Source organism: Hemiscyllium ocellatum (genome assembly GCF_020745735.1).
Source record: "Hemiscyllium ocellatum isolate sHemOce1 chromosome 27 unlocalized genomic scaffold, sHemOce1.pat.X.cur. SUPER_27_unloc_15, whole genome shotgun sequence".
NCBI lineage: Eukaryota > Metazoa > Chordata > Chondrichthyes > Orectolobiformes > Hemiscylliidae > Hemiscyllium > Hemiscyllium ocellatum.
The window spans coordinates 169,769-189,548 of NW_026867482.1; the positions used below are offsets into that span (position 1 = coordinate 169,769).

A 19,780-nucleotide genomic window follows, 5' to 3' on the forward strand; every position below is an offset into this window, starting at 1 on the left:
ATTTAAGTTTGTTTTACAGAGAATCACAGGGGCACATTTATCAGCGAGAATTCCAAGCAAATACCTTATCAGGATCTTAAAGTGAGTCAATTAATCAGGATTTGAAAACCATTGGATTGTCAATGTTTATCTGTGGTAAAAGTTTGCAAACATCAGTGTACCCAGTGACAAATGGACAAGTCTTGCACCATTTCCACAGATTGAATAGCATCCCGCGATTCACAGCAGGGAGAGATTGTATCACCACCGTGGCTCAATCCCAGCCTCAGGCGACTGTCTCTGTGGAGTTTGCACATTCTCCCGGGGTCTGCGTCAGCTCCATCTGGGTACTCCGGTTTCCTCTCCCAATTCAAAGATGGGCAGGTTAGGTCAATTGGCCATATAAAATTGCCCACAGTGTTCAGGGATGTGTAGGTTAGGTGCATTAGTCAAGGGTAAATGTTCAGTAATGGGGTAGGAGAATAGGTTTGGATGTCTTTATCCCCAGAGGGTTGGTGTGGACTTGTGGACTGTAGGGATTCTATAAGTCTACGAAACCTGTCCTGTGTCTGGGTGAGGAGTCAGCTGATCATCCAATATGGAGAGACATGATCTACACCACAGAAACCATGGAAATGTGCAAACTGTGGGAGGGAAACAAATGTCTCTACATGCTGAAAATTCATTGATGCAGTCACGCTGGAGATAAGTCATTCATCTACTGTTTGTGGGAAGGGATTCAATCAATCACCCGTCCTTGAGAAACAAGAATGCACTCAGTAAGGAGAGGCCATTCATCTGCCTTAAGTGTGGGAAAGATTCAGTGACACATCCTACCTGCTGACTCACCAGTGAGATCACACTGGGGAGAGGCCATTCCCCTGCTTTGAGTGTAACAAGGCATTCTCTGCTGATTAACACTGAGAGACCTTTCAAATGCTCACATTGAGAGAAAAGCTTTAAACACAAACATGAAATGCTGATACATGAGTACGTTCACACTGGGGAGAGGCCATTCCCCTCTCTGTGTGTGGGAAACGGTTTGTCCATTCAAAAAAAAACCTTCTGAAACCCCAACGAAAACACACAGGTAAGAAGCTGTTACCTGCTGCTTTTCTGGAAAGGATTCATTCAGTTATCCCACCTTCTGAGTTCACACCTGACTCAGGCAGCTGTATGCTGTTCCTGCTGTTCTCAATAAAATTCTGATGGAGCTCCAACCCCCTCCAACGCCGCAGAGGACCAGGAAACAGATGCAGTGGAACAGGGAAATGTGGCGCTTGTGATGTCACATGGGTAGGCCAGCAGAAGGCGGCATTGTGTTACTGTACTTCTCAGAGAGAGAGAGAAACTCTGACTTTGAAAGAATGCATTATAAACGTGCTGAATCAAAGTTTGTCCCATTGCAGGCAGAACTGGGCATACACCAACACGCACAGGCACAAAATCAGATTCACAGACAGATATAAAGAAACTTTCCGACACACACGTCCGGGACAATGTGTGCCACTGCAGACAGAATTTGTCATTCATACACAGACAGATACACTCACACTTCTCTCCGATGTAATCTGTGTCCTATTGCTTGCAGAGATAGTCACATCAACACAGAAAAACAGACATTAACACAGAGATGGGAGCGCAATACGGTTAGAGTGAGATACAGAATCACTGACTTTTACAAATATGTCCAGAGATATACTCAGACAATGTTGTATTCAGCTGTGTGAAAATCTTTGGCTCATAGTCCCAATGTGAGTGAAATAGTTTTCCCACTCCACTGACGTGAATCTTAAAGAAGAAGCCGGGGAGCAAGCTCCCTTTCTTTTCGACGACATTTCTCATTTTGTAGTCGTCAGGGGTCACACCTGCGTGGGGAAACCGCAATGGGTTTCAAGTCCATCGCATTAACCACTCAGCCCACGAATACAGAACCACACTGACAGCTTCACTTCCCGGTCTGTCTGCCTGTGGAGCAGAGAAAGAGTGAATCATCGCAGAGTTTTTTTGAATCCATTCACTTCACGGTGATTCGAAAGGGTTAAATATCTGCACACGGCGAGTCTAGGTGTTTCATCCCTAAATACTTTTAACTTTTAGTTAAAAACAAATATGGAAAATTGCAGGAGGAACGGAGAAGGTCAGGCAACATCTATGGAAAGAGAATCAGACGCAGCATTTCAGAATTCCGTTTTCTCTGACAGGTGCTGTCAAACCTGCCGAGTTTCTCTTTTTGTCTCGGCTTCTCCGCATTCGCAGTCCCTGACGTCAGGCATTAATTAATTAATCAGAAACCCCTTTGTGGAGAAGGTTTTCGATGGGGGATCATTTTCCTGACCCCATTTAAAAGCACGCTGATTCAAAGTCAAGGAAGAACAGCGAGCAAAGCGTCCCTGGGTGGGTTCGAACCACCAACCTTTCGGTTAACAGCCGAACGCGCTGACCAATTGCGCCACAGAGACAGGCGCTGCAAGCCATTTCGCTGCACCATGATTTAGGGGTGGCTGTTAGTAAATACATAATTCAGCCTACCCCGCCTAGAATTACAATTGTCGTCTATCACTTTTACTTTTCCTTAATAATGCCTGGGACATTCATTGTGGAGACACCGGGGACAGTCTGATCCCACCTTCTGCAGACACATCCATGTCACGAGGAATTAGTTTTTTTCCTCCGGGACCGTCGCCCTTCGAGCCTTTCAGTGTTTTGTCTGTTCGCAAGTTCCCTCATTGGCTCGGAGGCGAGAAGGGGTTTGAAGTCCTGATGTGCACGAACGACAATTCTTTCAATGTCTCAGATCAGTTCATGTCCCGAGAACATCAGAGTCAATCTCCCAGCCTCTTCAACAAGGGGACGGTGTCTGGACTGTCTCTGCTCAGTCGGACGGTTCATCTTTCATTCTCATCTAAATCCGCTTCCCAAAGACTTTCTAAACGTTCAAAAAGCTGGAGACTGGGATTTCTGTTTTGCTTCATGAACATTTTTCCATTTCCTAACTGACAATATTTTGCCAAAATCTCTTCCCAAGTGTATGCCATGCTTCATTTCCAGGGATAAGGAATTTCCATTGTGGGGAGACATTCCCAAGGTTGGGAATGTTCGCTTTGGAGCAAAGAAGGTTAACTGGAGATTTCCTGGGGCTGTTGGTAATGATGGGAGAAGAAGCGGTGGGAATGGGCAGATTAATGATCATTGGCTCGGAGGAGAGAAGGGGTTTGAATTCCTGGTGTGCACGAACGACAATTCTTTCCATGTCTCAGATCAGTTCATACCCCGAGATCATCAGAGTCAACCTCCCGGCCTGTACAACAAGAGGACGTTGTCTGGATTGTCTCTGGACAATCAATAGGATGAGTGTAGATTGGTAAATGTATTTAGAGACAGTTCTGTTCATGCCCTGTGAGCGAAACCTGGATCTGAAGGAATAAAAGGGACATTAACAACATCGATCTGAAATTGGATACGTGACAAGAAACAGAGCCATCACTAACAGTTTGCTTTTGAACTGGAGAAGGTTTCTCGTGAAATTAGCTTGAGGCTCGAGGTATGCAAGATCAACATAACTTAGGTAAAACACGCAAACACTTTCCTCATTAGCAGACAGTGAAAGGATTACAAAACGCAAATTAAACATTTTCGACAAGTGATACAGGGGACTGGGAAGATAAGTATTATAAACTGTGAACACCAATGTTCTGGAGCACAACACTTACATTCAAAGACCGAAAACATCCAGGTCCTGATTAATCAGATTGCATTGTGGTGCTTTTCTGCAAAACTTCCACTTGTAATGTCCTACAAAAGAGTGACAAAGCTCAGGATGGAAAATCTGAAGGGATGAACGTTGGCTTATTTTCTGAAGATTCACAAAGCTAAGACTGGGTTTTGGTGATTGTTTCCTTTCCACTCCCAGGAGCCGCAGTGGGGGAGAAAAACACCATCTGATTCACTCCTGTCCCTTTTTAGTGAAGGAAACTGCCGTTGCAGGAAAGGGTCCACTCAGTCATCCCAGCTGCATGCTTTACCTGGCTGTACCAGGGATCCAGTAACAAACGGACAACTCAGCTGACCAACAAAGAAAGTGGGGTCGGGGGGCTGGGTGCACTTTGAGCTGGAGGTGTTTTCTTTTAAAAGCACTTATTGTATGCCTCTTTTGCTGGTGAAATCTGAAGCTGTAACAAAATAAGGTCGTAGTAAAGGTTACCTGAACATACCGCCAGGTTCAGACTCTGCGAGGTCCAACAGGTTTTTGTTTTAAAGTTGCTCATTTCTTTCAGCTTCCAGCACTAATGTCATGTCTCAGAAGGATCAGTGAATGAGTAGCTAATCTTGTTAGAAATTGTATATTTTTCAGGACTACAGGTTCATTGTTTCATTGGCATTGCAAAGTTTACTGGCAACAGTTTGAGGTGTGGGCTGTATTCACTGGAAATAAAGTTTTAAAATCTCACAAACACCAGAGTATAGTCCAACAGGTTTATTTGGAGACACTGGGTTTCGAAGTGCTGCTCCTTCATCAGGTAGCTGTGGAGTAGGATCACAAGGCACAGAATATAGTGCAAAAAGATTATAGTGTCATGCAACATAAGTGATGAATTGAAGAAACCTAGATTTCTGTTAAATCATTCATCTTTCAAAATGGATTGCAGATTTCGGCTAATTAATCTGTACATTCCAGAACTTCTTTTAAGTCACGTTTTCCAGGAAACTTAATGTTTTATAAAAGGAGGTAGCACCTCACGTCAAACAATGCATGAAAGCTGTGAGGTTAGAGTCTGTCTGTATCCCAATCTTGAGTCAGAATGGTTCTACTTCCAAATATATAATCCTGCAAATGCAAATTCACTCCAAATGCGTGAGTGCGTGCATGAGAGAGAGAGTGTGTGTGTAAGTGCGTGTGCATGCTGGGTAAAGTGAGATGGAGTATAATCATGTGCGAAGATGTATGCATTGGTGTGAGTGTAGGGACGTATTATTGTGTGTCTGAGAGAGAGCATGTCTACCGGAAAGGCTCTGCACGAGCGTGTGAGTGTGTAAGTGTGAGAGAGAGCATAACAGTGAAGTGGGGTTACCTGTCATGTGACATGAACCCAAGGTCGCGGTTGAGGCCATCCTCCTGGTTTGCCAAATTGGCTATTAGCCTTTGCTGGGCCACTAAAAGTGATTAAGCAGTTACACAACACACATGGGAGAGGGCAGGGTGGGACTTGTCTTTCGATTTGCAGAAGGTGGGACGTTCTGGGTGCTGGAAACTAGGGAAAACACACACTGGAGGAATTTCGGCACAGAGAGATGGAGCTGGAAGCCAGGCTGGAGACACGTTGGGGGAATCACTGTGGATACAGGCCGTTTGGCCCACCAAGTCCATACTGGCCCTCGGAAGAACATACACCCCCACAGCTTATCCCTGAATTTCGAACGCCCAATCCATTCTAGCCAGTACATGTTTGGAACATGGGAGGAAAACCAAGCGCCCAGAGGAAACCCACGTAGACAGGGAGTGGGGGAGGGGTAGGAAAGGGCAAAATCCACACTGTCACCATGAGGGTGGGTTCAAACCCAGGTCCCTGGTGCTGCAAGGAATCCCCTCTCCAGCACTCGGCAACCGATTGGCTTCTGCCCAATCCTGGTGACACTCCAGTCAGTTTGAGGAAATCAATTTGCTTCCATAGAGTTTCCACGGGGCAGGGGTCGTTGTTACCCGCCAGATTCAACAATCCAATGAAAGGCTCGTCTACAGCGAGAACACTAGTCCACATTTCGCCAAAGAATTAAAGTTCTCTCTGCAATTAGAGCCCTTGAGCACTCCCACGCAGGCTGCGTGTATTCATGGGGATTCTCAATGCATGTTGATATTCGAAATTCCCCAATCCTGGGAAAAAAGATTGAGTGCATTCACCCTCTCCATGCCTCTCAGGATGTCTTCACCTCTATAAGCCCGCCCCAACCCCCCGAGGCTCTTATGCTCGAAATAAAAACGTCTTAGCTTGTCCAACCTCTCCCTGTTACTCAGACCTTGAGTCCTGGTTTCTTGTAAATGTCTTCTGCACTCTTTTCAAGTTTAATAACATCTTTGTTTCGCAAGATGATCAAAACGAATCACAATACTCCAAGTGTGGCCTCACCAATATCCTGATTAACTGCAACATAACTTGTCAACGTCGAATTCTCTATTCCTGAGATGCTGCCTGGCCTGCTGTGCTTTGACCACAACACATTTTCAGCTGTCAACTTCTATACTCAATTCCCTGACTGATGAAGGCCAGTGAGGCTTAAGCCTTCTTCACTGCCCTGTCTACCTATTTTGTTGGACATATCGGACCTGCTCCAAACTGGATAATCTAACTGATGTGACAGGAAACCGCTTCCTTTCTTGAGACAAGTCTCCCAGAGAGAACTTGCTGGCTGACTGTCTGAACTACTGAACCTCAGTGCCCTACTGCCCTCAGGAGGGGGTGGGGGGGGGGGGGGGGGGGCGGGGGTCCACATATTTGCGTAAAATGGTGCTCGAAATTTTCATCATCTTTGGGATGGATCTCCATTCATTCAGTGCTATGGAGTCATGCAGGCCAGAAACATACCCTTCAGACCAACCAGTCCATGATCCCCAACTAAACTAATGCCCCCTGTCTGCTCTTGGCCTATAACCAGTTTGTTAGTAGTTGTGTTTATTTTTTAACTGCAACGATTGGATAAAAAAATTGCTGATAATTGATTTTAAAGTGTTGGGGATTTATTTTTATCAGTAGAACAGGTTACACCACTTTTCAGGCTAATTTTACCTAATGTAGGGCAAAATGTTCCTCTGGGTGTTTCTGTTTGAGATCTTGAATGCTGCTGTGATGTCCTGCTGAATGCAATGGAGTCAATATTAATCCTAGCCTCACTGTGGCTGTGGGTGAATTGCCTTAATTTGGCTCCTGACTCAAAAACTGCGCAGAGAATCAACTGCTGAAACAATGATTTACACTTTATTGTATGTAGCAACCAAAGATAACCCCCCCACCCCCACCCCTCTCAAGTCACCAAGTTCAACCTCACTCCCAACTTGGGGATCACCCAATTGATGGCAGAATTTAACTGACTTTCCACCGACAATATCTGTCTCTGGAAGTGTTCAGGGATTCACTGCAGTGTTGTTCTTCCAAGTACTGCTGCTGCATCTTTCTGGGTTTAAATTCTGGTGGAGATTCCTCACTTTGAAATCTGTGGTGTGATGTTTCTTTAGATTCTAACACCACCTCCCCACATTGCCAGAGACCTCCAGTGTGTAGCTTACCTTCTTAGCCTTGAGGTTCAGCTGTCTGTTTGAAACAGCCTGTCCTGCAATTAACCTCTTGGTGTCAAGGCCACCCTTCCACAGACAGACTAACTTGTCCTTTTGTCACGAGTTTATTAAAAACTTATCTCATCTGTCCCAGGAAACAGCTTGTTGTTATACATCCTTCTTCCCAGGGATAGTAAACTAGCAGAAATTAGGCCATTCAGCCCATTGAATCTGCTCCACCATTCAATCCTGGCTGATAACTTCCTGATCCCCATTCTCCCCGTAACCCCGATACTTAAGAATGATTATATGGTTGAGCAGACTCAATGGGCTGAATGGCCTAATTTCTGCTTCTGAGGGCTTATGATTTTGCAGTTTCTCAGTGGCCCTTTTGTTTCTTGGTCCAGAAAGAGTTATTGCTGACTCAGGTAGTTTGGAAAGTTTTGGAGTTTACAGGACCACGCCATATTCCTCTCTGCATTGTCCAGGAATAACTATTCCTTCTGAGATATTGGAAATTCCAGAGATACCTTGGTATCCCTGAATAAAATCGGTTTGTCAGAAAATCTCTGCTGCTACTCTGGAACAGAAGGATTATGGGGAGAAAATTCAGAAATCAGATGTGCAAAGAGACGATGGAGTTCTATTCCTGGATTCTCTCAAGGTAAACTTGAAGGTTGAACCACTAGTTGGGGAGGCAAATGCAATGATGGCATTTATTTTGATCAGACGTGAATATAAAGGCAGAGATGTACTTCTGAGGCTCTGTAAGGCTCCGGTCAAGCCGCATTTGGAGTATTGAACGCAATTTTGGGCTCCATATCTCAGGAAGGATGTACTGGCCCCTTTATTATTAACTATTCAATTCAGCTCATTGAATCAATTCTGCCATTTATTCAGATCACGTTAGCTCTGGTAAACATCAACTCCACTTTCTTGCTATTTCGCCATAATCCTCAATTCCCTCACTAGTTAAACAAAAACTGACAGCCTTGGATGTACTTAACGACCCAAGCTCAACAACCCTCTGTAGTAACATGTTCCACAGATTTACTGCCCCCAGTAAAAATTCCTATCTGTCTTCAACATGCAATCTCTCATTTGCAGGTTATTCCCTCTGGTGCTAGACTCACCCACAAACGTAAACTTTTCCACATCAAGCCTATCAAGTCTCCCCAGAATCGTTTATGTGAAAATAAGGTTACCTCCAAATCTTCTCACTTCTAATAAGTATAGGCCCAACCTATTCACTTCTCTTCATATGATATTCTTTTCATTCTAGTCAACCTTCTCTGGACTGCCTCCAAAGCCAGTATATCTTTCCTTGGGTAAAGGACCCACCCAGTGTTCAGTTGTGGCCTGACTGGTGCCTGATAGAGGTTCACTATAACCTCCCGACCTTTACACTGTATTTAATGGTAAACCTCCCATTTGCCTTCCCTATTTTTCACTGAACTTGGAGGAAGAGATGCATGGGTATGGGCTTCCAAATCCCTCTATCTCCATTTAACATTCAGCACTGTTCCTCCTGGCAAAGTGCACAACCTCATTTCCCCAAATTCTATTCCATCTGCGAAAGGTTTGCTCATTTGCTTAATCTGTCTATATCCCTGTGCAGATATTTCATGTCTTCTCACCACCTGCCTTCCCATCAACCATCTTTTCTGCAATCTTGGCAATAGTGCATTCACTTTACTTATCGAAGTAAATACTTGTAAATAATACATATTGTAAATAAGTTTGGCCCCAGCACTGATCCCTGTGGCACACTACTAGTTACAAGTTGCTATCCTGAATGTGCCCCTTATCCCAATTGTATCATTGGTTAGCCATTCCTCTATCCATGCCTCTTTGCTTATTATTTCATGAGATGTGAATATCATTGGGTCTGCCAACAACCCTTCCCAAATTGTCCTTGAAAAAGTGGTGCTGAGCTGCCTCTTAAATTGCTTCACATTATAATTTGGTCTGCAATAATGTTCAGCAGCGAGTTCCAGGTTTTTGATCAATAACAAAGAAGCAATGCGATATATTTCACAGTTGGAATGCTGTGTTCACACTTACCTGCTCTTGGTAGTTGAGGTGATGGCTTGGAAGGTGCCATTGAAGAGCCACCAATTAATCAAGCCAGAATGATTGATTGTGGCCAGAGATTCTGCTTTCTGACTTTCATCATCAATCTACATTCTTTCCAGCCAATATTTTAGTCTCAAACTGCCACACAATTCCTCCTGTTATAGCTTCAATCAGCTATAATAATATGACCACCCTTGGGATGACTTTTCACACCTGAGTGCAAAATAAATACAGATAATTTTTTCCAGCTTTGATGGAACAAAAAAACAGCAAATTGATGGATAATTACAGTTAGTGCAAACAAAGCTAGCGATCGATAAAGACTAACCCTGTTCACTTCAATGGCCAAATTACATTTTGAAAACCAAATACACACAGACAACATGTCAAAGTGGTTCATAGGAGGAGAAGTAGGGCATTGAAGAGGAGTGAAATGATTGCTTTTGGTCACCGCCACCATTGTCCGAAAAACATATTGAAAGGATTCTTAATAGGTAGGCAAAAAGGTGGAGTGGTATAACACTTCAGACACCGCAAAGTGTAAGACCACTTTCTAGTGGAAGAAAAAGACATTTCTTATTTCTAGAAGAACGGGGGAACAAATGGGAAATAAATCTGAATTGGGAACTCTTTCTTATTAAGGATGTTCCTTCACCACAGTCTTGACTTAGAGTATAAGTTCTTCATCAGGAATGAAGGTTGGTCCAACGGGGCTGAGAGATAATTGGGAAGAGGATGGGGATGGAGGGGAGGTAACTGTGAATGAAATAGGTCGATGGTGGTGCTGATTTATCATGAGAGGTAAGACAGGAAGGTGGAGCGAATAGGTGGGAAGCAAGATGAAAATGTAGGACAGCTCAAGAGGCTAATGCCGAGTTGGAAGGTTGGATCTGGGACAAGGCGCGTGGTGTGAGAGTGAGGGTGAGGGGAAATACGGAAACTGTAGTTGGTGGGTCCCAAGGCAGAAGATGAAGTATTCTTCCTACAAGCGTCAGGTAGCTAGAGCTTGGAGGGGGATGCGGCACAGGACTTGCATGCCCTTGACCGAGTGGGAGGGGAAGTTAAAGTATTCAGCCACAGGGCGGTGGGGTCGTTTAGGTTTGGAGTCCTAGAGCTGTTTCCTGAAATGTTCTGCAAGTTGGCATCCAGTCTCCCCAATGTGGCAGAGCAATGGACATATAAATAAATCTTATAAACAAATTGGATAAATTTTAGCATGCCGGAGTATTTATCTTTAATGAAGATAACGAAAATATTTATAAAATTCGGTGACTGTTTGATACGGTTTGTTGGTCAGGCTCAACTCATCCCCTTCAAATGAGACAATGCTATTGATAGCGGTGAACTGCTCGTTTTGCTGTAAAATCACAAGTTATTGATTTATTTTCACAACTTACTGGTATTCACACCTGCACATTCAATGTCAAACTCTGACATCAGAAATGAAATTACAGCATTAATTTTGACATACAATATTCGAACAAACAAATTAATAGCACACAGTGAATACCAAGTCTGATAAATATGAAATCAAATTTGACCCAAAAAATATACAATCAAGATGGGAGATAATAAATGGGAGAAGTGCAGAAGGCAAGAAATGCAGCATCAAAGAAGGTGCTCCTCCAGGGAGTGTATTTTACGAACTACAACTGCTAAATATAAACAAACACTCTGACATGACCCTCCGGTTTTAATGTGAACCAAAGCCCCATACAGTAGGTACCATTTAAATAAGTTAATAGATACAAGCCTTGAGCCAATCCAGCCTCCAGTTGGGCCCCCCTTTTGGAGCTCGGAGCTTCCTCCAGCTCCAGGGGGCTGTTGAGCTCCTGGGATCCAGCTGCCACTGCCACTCCTCCACTGAAGAAGCTTTGGGAAGCAGATGCAAAGGCAAGATACAGAACAGAGCACCTTTGCCAAGGAAAGCAGCTTATGGAGACATTGAGCAATAGCATCACATGGTTTTGACCAATCGACCTCTGTGTTATGTGCCCAGCACACTCATGCTGCACTACTCTGCTTCCGTGCTCCGAGTCACCGGATTGTGGATCAGTTTAAAGTCGATCCTATATCTCTGATAACATCGCTGCACAAGGCAGTGAAGAAAGGTTTAGGCACACTAACCTTCATCAGTTAGGGAATTGAGTATAGATGTTGGCAAGATATAGTGTAGTTATACAGAACGTTGATAAGGCTGCACCTGGAATATTGTGATCAGTTTTGGTCCCCCTGGTATCGTGTGATTTCTGACATCTTCAACTCTGGGTTTGTGTTGAACTTGATAGGATATTTTGTCCAACTCAGCATGTTTAAACAGTATCGCTCGCAGGGAGTCATTTGAAACATTTGAGGAGGTGAGTTCAACAAGATTGAACTATTCAAAGTTACTTGGACTCTCTTTTAAACTTACATCAAGACCAGTAGTCAGAGACACATACAACATGGAAACAGACCCTTCGGTCCAACTTTTCCATGCTGACCTGATATCCTAAATTAACCTAGTCCCATTTGACAGCACCTGACCCATATACTCTGGAAGCTCATTTCATGTATGTGCCACCCTCTGCATGAAGAAGTTGTCCCTTTAATATATTTCGCCTCTCACCCTGAACCTATACCCTCTATTTCTGGACTCCTCCAGCCCAGGGAAAATACCTTGTCTTTTACCCTGTCCATCCCTCTCATGAATTTAAACGCCTATTAGGTCACTCCTCTACCTCCGATGCTGCTGTGAAAACAGCCCCAGCCTATTCAGACTCTCCCTGTAGCTCAAACCCTCCAACCCCCAGCAACGTTCCGTAAATCTTTTCTCATAGAGAAGTCAACGTTTCAGTCCTGAAGAAGGGTTAATATCCAAAATGCTGACTACTCCACATCCTGATGCTGCCTGGCTTGCTGTGTTCTCCCGACCTCCTGCTTGCCTACTTCGGGTTGCAATAGGTAGTGGCTCAGTGGTTACCACTGCAGCCTAACTGTACCACAGATCCAGGTTTGATTCCAGCCTTGAGTGTCTGTCTGTGAGGAGTTTGCATATTCTCCCAGTGTCTGCGTGTGTTTTCTCTGAGTGGTCGTGTCCAAAGACGTGCAGGTCTGAGGTTTGATGAAGGCCTTCCTGCACTTAGAGCAACTGAACACCATCTCCCCCATGTGGACCCACGAGTGGGCCAGCAGGTCAGAAGAAAGAGCAAAGCCCGTCATGCACTCGGGGCAGAAGAACCGCCTCTCCTTGGTGTGGACCCACTTGTGTCTCAGCAGGTGGGAAGAACTGCTTAAAGCCATCTTGCACTCAGGGCTTGAGAACAGACGTCCCGGGTGCTGCACTCAGGGCAGCAGAAGGGCCTCTCCTCTCTGTGGACCCATTGGTGCTTCAGAACCCTTTCAAATTTCCCAATATCCTTCTGATAGGAGGGAGACCAGAATTGCACACAATATTCCAAATGTATTCCACAATATTCCAGTGTCCTGTCCAGCCACAACGAAACTTCCCAACTCCCATACTCAAGTTAGAGGATTGCGATAGTTTTTAAAACTCACAAAATAAAATAGGAAAAAAATGGAAGGACAAACCGAATTTTTGAAGTCAACTTGGAAGCATCATTGAGAAATCGGCGGACTGGGTTTATTAGGTGCCTGTTCTCCTTAAATACACGATATACATCTTTATCTTCTGCTCTTCGTAGTTCACAAAACCATGCTGAGTATCCTTGATCACATTATTCCTATCCAGATGTTCATAAATCCTATCCCTTACAATTTTCTCTAAGACTTTGCCCACAACAAAAGTGAGACTCACCGGCCTATAGTTACTAGGGTTATCTCTACTCCCCTTCTTGAACAAGGGAACTACATTTGCTATCCTCCAGTCTTCTGGCACTATTCCTGTAGACAACGAAGTCATAAAAATCAAGGCCAATGGTTCTGCAATCTCCTCCCTTGCTTCCCAGAGAATCCTAGGATATATGCCATCGGGCCCAGGGGACTTATCTATTTTCACCGTTTCCAGAATTTCCAATACCTCTTCCCTACATACCTCAAAGCCATCAATTTTAATTGATTGTGACTCAGTATTCACATCGGCAACAATGTCCTGTTCCTGAGTGAATACTGATGAAAAATATTCATTCAGTGTTTCCCCAATCTCTTCGGCCTCCATGCGCAACTTCCCACTACTATCCTTGACTGGACCTATTACTACCCGAGTCATTCTTTTATTCCTGACATACCTATAGAAAGCCTTTGGGTTTTCCCTAAACCTACCAATCAAGGACTTTTCATGTCCCCTCCTTTCTGCTCTTAGCTCTCTCTTTAGATCCTCCCTGGCTAACATAACTCTCAATCGCCCCAATTGAATTTCATGCCTCATCTTTACAGAGGCCACCCTCTTCACTTTAACAAGGGATTCCAATTCATTATTAAACCACGGCTCCCTCACACGACCCTTTACTCCCTGCCTGACTGGTACATACTTATCAAGAACATTCAATAGTTGCTCCTTGAACAAGCTCCACATATCGATTGTGCCCTTCCCTTAAAGACTACTTTTCCAAGCCACGCATCCTAAGTCATGCCTCACCGCATCATAATTTCCTTGCCCCCAGCTTTAACTCTTGCCCTGCAGTGCACATTTATCCTTCTTCATCACCAGAGTAAAAGTCACCGAATTGTGGTCACTGTTCCCAAAGTGCTCACCTACCTCCAATTCTAACACCAGGCCTGGTTCATTACCCAGAACCAAATCCAGTACGGCCTCACCTCTTGTTGGCATGTCAACATATTGTGTCAGGAAACCCTCCCGCACACATTGGACAAACACCGCCCCATTTAATGTACACGAGCTATAGCTTTCCCAGTTAACATCTGGAAAGTCAAAGACTCCCATAACAACCACCCTATTACTTTCACTCTTCTCCTGAATCACCCTCGCAATCCTTTCTTCTACATCTCTAGGACTATTAGGCCTGTAGAAAACTCCTAACAGGGTGACCTCACCTTTCTTATCTCTAACCACAGCCCAAACTACCTCAGATGGCGAGTCTTCATCCATCGTCCTTTCCACCGCTGGAATACGATCCTTGACAAGCAATGTCACACCTCCCCCTCTTTTCCCCTCACCTCTGACCCTACTAAAACATTTAAACACTGGAACCTGCAACAACCAATTCTGTCCCTATTCTACCCATGTCTCCTCAATAGCCACAACATCGAACTCCCAGGTATCAACTCACGCTGCAAGTTCACCTACCTTATTTCGTATACTTCTCAAATTGAAGTATAAACACTTCATGTCACATTCCTGTTTAGAGGCAATCTCCTGTAAAATTGATGCCATGTTCCTAACCTCCCTCCACTCAAGGTCCTGCACCCTAAAGCTACAGTCTCGGTTCCCATGTCCCGGCAGAGTTAGTTTAAACCCCACCAAAAACAGCACTAGCAAACGTCCCCCCAAAAGATACTGGTGCCCCTCAGGTTCAGGTGTAGACCCTCCTGTTTATAGAGGTCCCACCTTCCCCAGGAAGAATCCCAGTTATCCAGATACCGGAATCCCTCCCTCCTGCACCATCCCTGTTGCCACGCTTTTAACTGTTCTCTCTCACTATTCCTTGACTCGCTATCAAGTGGCACGGGTAACAAACCAGAGACAACAACTCTGACTGTTCTAACTCTGCACTTCCAACCTGGCTCCCTGAAAGCTGCCTAACATCCTCATCCTTCTTCCTATCTATGTCGTTGGTGCCAATGTGGACCACTTCGGGCTGCTCCCCCACCCCCTGAAGGACCCGGAAAATACGATCAGAGACGTCGCTTACCCTTGCACCTGGGAGGCAACATACCAATCGTGAGACTCTCTCGCCCCCACAAAACCGCCTATCTGTGCCCCAAACTATCGAGTACCCAATAACTATTGCTCTGCTCTTCTCCACCCTTCCCTTCTGAGCAACAGGAACAGGCTCCGTGCCAGAGGCCTGAACCCCACTGCTTACCCCTGGTAAGTCCTCCACGCAACAAGGATTCAAAAGGGTTACTTGTTCTTGAGGGGAACGACCGCAGGGGGTCTCTGCATTGCTGCTTTCTCCAAATCCTCCTCAGTGTCACCCGTCTGCCTGCAATCTTTGGAGTTGCAACTTTCCTGAAGCACCGATCTATGACCCCCTCTGCCTCCCAAATGATTCTAAATTCATCCAACTCCAGCTCCAGTTCCTGAACACGGTCTTGGAGGAGCTGGAGATGGGTACACTTCCAACAAGTGTAATCAGCAGGGACAACCATGGCATCCCCCACCTCAAACCTGTCGCAAGAGGAACATTACACTGTCTTCACTGCAATCCCTCCAAAAGTAACCTTCAAAAAAAAACTAGGTCTGAAGAACAGAACAAGCAAAATGCAGCACTGACCTGCTTACCACATTGGTTATTATTATTAGGTTAGAGGAGGAGGGCGGGAGGGAGGCACTACCCGGGTAGTGCCTCGGGTTACTCTCCTGCTCGCCTTTATTGGGAAAAAAAAACCTACCCAGGTAAGCTTGCGCTACACCAGCTTCCAGGTCCGCTCCGCGCTTTTTTCCAATAAAGGCGCGCAGGTGAGTCCCGGAGATGTGACATGACTCTCCAGTCTCCCCAATGTTATAGAGATCGCATCGGGAGCAAGGGATACAAGAAAATTATATTGATGGATGTACCGGTGAAAGTCTTCTTTCTGCCGCAGCCCAGGTTCGATTCACGGACAGCGAGGCAATTTTCAGCAGAGCTACCAAGAGGCGTCCATGTCTCCCTGGTGGTCTAGTGGTTAGGATTTGGCGCTTTCACCGCCGCGGCCCGGGTTCGATTCCCGGTCAGGGAAGCAGTTTTCAGCGGGTCAGAGGGCTCTTTATTCGTCTTAAACGCACTGCACAGTTGTCTGTTGATCTTCGTCGTTCCTGTGTGCTGCAGTGTAAAATAGCTCTTTGAAATAGCATCCTGATGCAGATTTGCTTGCATGCGTTGGGATGTTTGCTTCTGCAGTAGCAAACGAGTGAGCAATCTTCACTCTCTCGGCGGAGTAGGTCAGGGCTGTTTAGCAGTGTCTGTTTGCAGACGCGGTTACCTTTGTTTAACAGTTTAAATGTAATTTTTTTGATGTATCCATTGCTCCCGATGCGATCTCTGTAACATTGGGGAGACTGGAGAGTCAAGTCACATCTCTGGGACTCTCCTGCTCGCCTTTATTGGGAAAAAAAACCCTACCCAGGTAAGCTTGCGCTACACCAGCTTCCAGGTCCGCTCCGCGCTTTTTTCCAAAGGTAAAAACAAGGTAAAACAAAGGTAACCGCGTCTACAAACAGACACTGCTAAACAGCCCTGACCTGCTCCGCCGAGAGAGTGAGGATTGTTCACTCGTTTACAGCTGCAGTAACAATCATCCCAACACATGCAAACAAATCCGCATCAGGATGCTATTTCAATGAGCTACTTCACTCTGCAGCACCCAGGAACGACGAAGATCAATAAACAACCGTACAGCGTATTTCAGACGATTGGATAGCCCGTCGACCCGCTGAAAACTGCTTCCCTGACCGGGAATCGAACGCGGGCCGCGGCGGTGAGAGCGCCAAATCCTAACCACTAGACCACCAGGGAGACGGAGATGGGCTCCTGCAGCTCTGCTGAAAATTTCCTCTCTGCCCGGGAATCGTACCCGGGCTGCGGCAGTAAGAAGACTTCCACCGATCTCGAGAACACTGGGGAGACTAGAGAGTCAAGTCACATCTCCGCGACTCTCCTGCGCGCCTTTATAGGGAAAAAAGCGCGGACCGGACCCAGAAGCTGGTGTAGCGCAAGCTTACCTGGGTAGGTTTTTTTTCCCGATAAAGGCGCGCAGGAGAGTCCCAGAGATGTGACTTGACTCTCCAGTCTTCCCAATGTGATAGAGATCGCTTCGGGAGCAATGGATACAAAAATATTAAATTTAAACTGTTAAACAAACATAACCGCGTCTACAAACAGACACTGCCAAACAGCCCTGACCTGCTCCGCCGAGAGAGTGAGGATTGTTCACTCTTTTGTAGCTGCAGAAGCAATCATCCCAACACATGCAAACAAATCTGCATCAGGATGCTATTTCAACGAGCTACTTCACATTGCAGTGCCCAGGAGCAACGAAGATCAAGAAACAACTGTACAGCGCATTAAGACCCGTTGAAAACTGCTTCCCTGACCAGTAATCGAACCCGGGCCGCGGTGGTGAAAGCGCCAAATCCTAACCACTAGACCACCAGGGAGACGTAAACCCACGCTTGTAGCTGTGCTGAAAATTGCCTCGCTGCCCGGGAATCGAACCCGGGCTGCGGCAGTAAGAAGACTTCCACCGATCTCGAGAACACTGGGGAGACTAGAGAGTCAAGTCACATCTCCGCGACTCTCCTGCGCGCCTTTATAGGGAAAAAAGAGAGGATCCCGAGGCACTACAGTGATAGTGCCTCCCACCCGCCCTCCTCCTCTAACCTTATAATAAGACCCATTGTGGTAAGCAGGTCAGTGCTGCATTTTGCTTGTTGTATTCTTCAGACCTAGTTTTTCTTAAAGGTTACTTTTAGAGGGATGGCAGTGAAGACAGTGCAATGTTCCTCTTGCAACATGTTTGAGGGGAGGGATGCCATGGTCGTCCTTGATGATTACACTTGCCGTAAGTGCACCCATCTCCAGCTCCTCCAAGACCATGTTCGCGAACTGGAGCTGGAGTTGGATGAATTTAGAATCATTCGGGAGGCAGAGGGGGTCATAGATCGGTTCTTTAGGAAAGTAGCAACTCCAAAGATTGCAGACAGATGGGTGACAGTGAGGGTCTTGGAGAAAGCAGCCAATGCAGAGACATCCTGCGGTCGTTCCCCTCAAGAACAAGTATACCATTTTGGATTCTTGTTGGTACGACGACTTACCGGGGTAAGCAGTGGGGTTCAGGGCTCTGGCATGGAGCCTGTTCCTGTTGCTCAGAAGAGAAGGTTGGAGAAGAGCAGAGCAAGAGTTATTGGGGACTCGATAGTTTGGGGCACAGATAGCCGGTTTCGTGGGGGCGAGAGAGACTCACTTTTGGTATGTTGCCTCCCAGGTGCAAGGGTAAGTGACGTTTCTGATCGTGTTTTCCGGTTCCTTAAGGGGGTTGGGGAGCAGCCCGAAGTCGTGGTCCACATTGGCAGCAACGCCATAGGTAGGAAGAAGCATGAGGATGTTAGGCAGGCTTTCAGGGAGCTAGGTTGGAAGCGCAGTGTTCGAACAAACAGAGTTGTTGTCTCTGGTTTGTTACCCGTGCCACGTGATAGAGAGTCGAGGAATAGTGAGAGAGAACAGTTAAATGCATGGCTACAGGGATGGTGCAGGAGGGAGGGATTCCAGTATCTGGATAACTGGGGTCCTTTCTGGGGAAGGTGGTATCTGTATAAACAGGATGGTCTCCACCTGAGCCTGAGGTGCACCACCATCCTTTGGGGGAGGTTTGCTAGTGCTCTTTGGGAGGGTTTAAACTAACTCTGCAGGGACATGTAGACTGCAGCTTTAGGGTGCAGGACCTTGAGTGTAGGGAGGTTAGGAACATGGCATCAATCTCGAAGGTGGTTGCCTCTAAACAGGCAGGTGGCTTGAAGTGTATATACGTCAATGTGAGAAGTATACGAAATAAGGAAGGTGAACTTGCAGTGTGGGTTGGTACCTGGGATTTCGATGTTGTGGCTATCACGGAGACATGGGTAGAACAGGGACAGGATTGGCTGTTGCAGGTTCCAGTGTTTAAATGTTTTAGTAGGGTCAGAGGTAGGGGTAAAAGAGGGTGTGTGTGGCATTGCTTGTAAAGGATAGTATTTCAGCGGTGGAAAGGACGATGAATGAAGACTCGCCATCTGAGGTAGTTTGGGCTGAGGTTAGAAATAGGAAAGGTGAGGAGTTTTCTACAGGCCTAATAGTCCTAGAGACGCAGAAGAAAGGATTGCCGGGGTGATTCAGGAGAAGAGTGTAAGTAATAGGGTGGTTGTTATGGGGGTCTTTAACTTTCCAGATATTGACTGGGAAAGCTATAGCTCTAGTACGTTAGATGACACAATATGTTGACAGGCCAACAAGAGGTGAGGCCGTACTAGATTTGGTTCTGGGTAACGAAACAGGCCAGGTGTTAGAATTGGAGGTAGGTGAGCACTTTGGGGACAGTGACCACAATTGGGTGACTTTTCCTCTGGTGATGAAGAGGGATAAGTATGCACTGTAGGGCAAGATTTATAGCTAGGGGCTGGGAAATTATGATGCGGTGAGGCATGACTTAGGATGCGTGGCTTGGAAAACTAGGCTTCAAGGGAAGGGGACAATTGATATGTGGAGCTTGTTCAAGGAGCAACTATTGAGTGTCCTTGATAAGTACGTACCAGTGAGGCAGGGAGGAAAGGGTCATGTGAGGGAGCCATGGTTTAATAATGAATTGGAATCCCTTGTTAAAGTG

At 45.8% G+C, this 19,780-nt stretch overlaps 3 non-coding genes across 3 annotated transcripts; 1 reads left to right on the plus strand and 2 right to left on the minus strand.

Moving 5' to 3' along the window:
• Window positions 1–2,367: 2,367 nt before the first annotated feature.
• Window positions 2,368–2,441, minus strand: trnan-guu (transfer RNA asparagine (anticodon GUU)). The gene has a single exon. It is a non-coding gene; the product is annotated as a tRNA-Asn (tRNA).
• A 13,649-nt stretch (window positions 2,442–16,090) lies between these two features.
• On the plus strand, window positions 16,091–16,162 carry trnae-uuc (transfer RNA glutamic acid (anticodon UUC)). The gene has a single exon. It is a non-coding gene; the product is annotated as a tRNA-Glu (tRNA).
• A 704-nt stretch (window positions 16,163–16,866) lies between these two features.
• On the minus strand, window positions 16,867–16,938 carry trnae-cuc (transfer RNA glutamic acid (anticodon CUC)). Its single transcript has one exon. It is a non-coding gene; the product is annotated as a tRNA-Glu (tRNA).
• Between the last annotated feature and the right edge of the window lie 2,842 nt (window positions 16,939–19,780).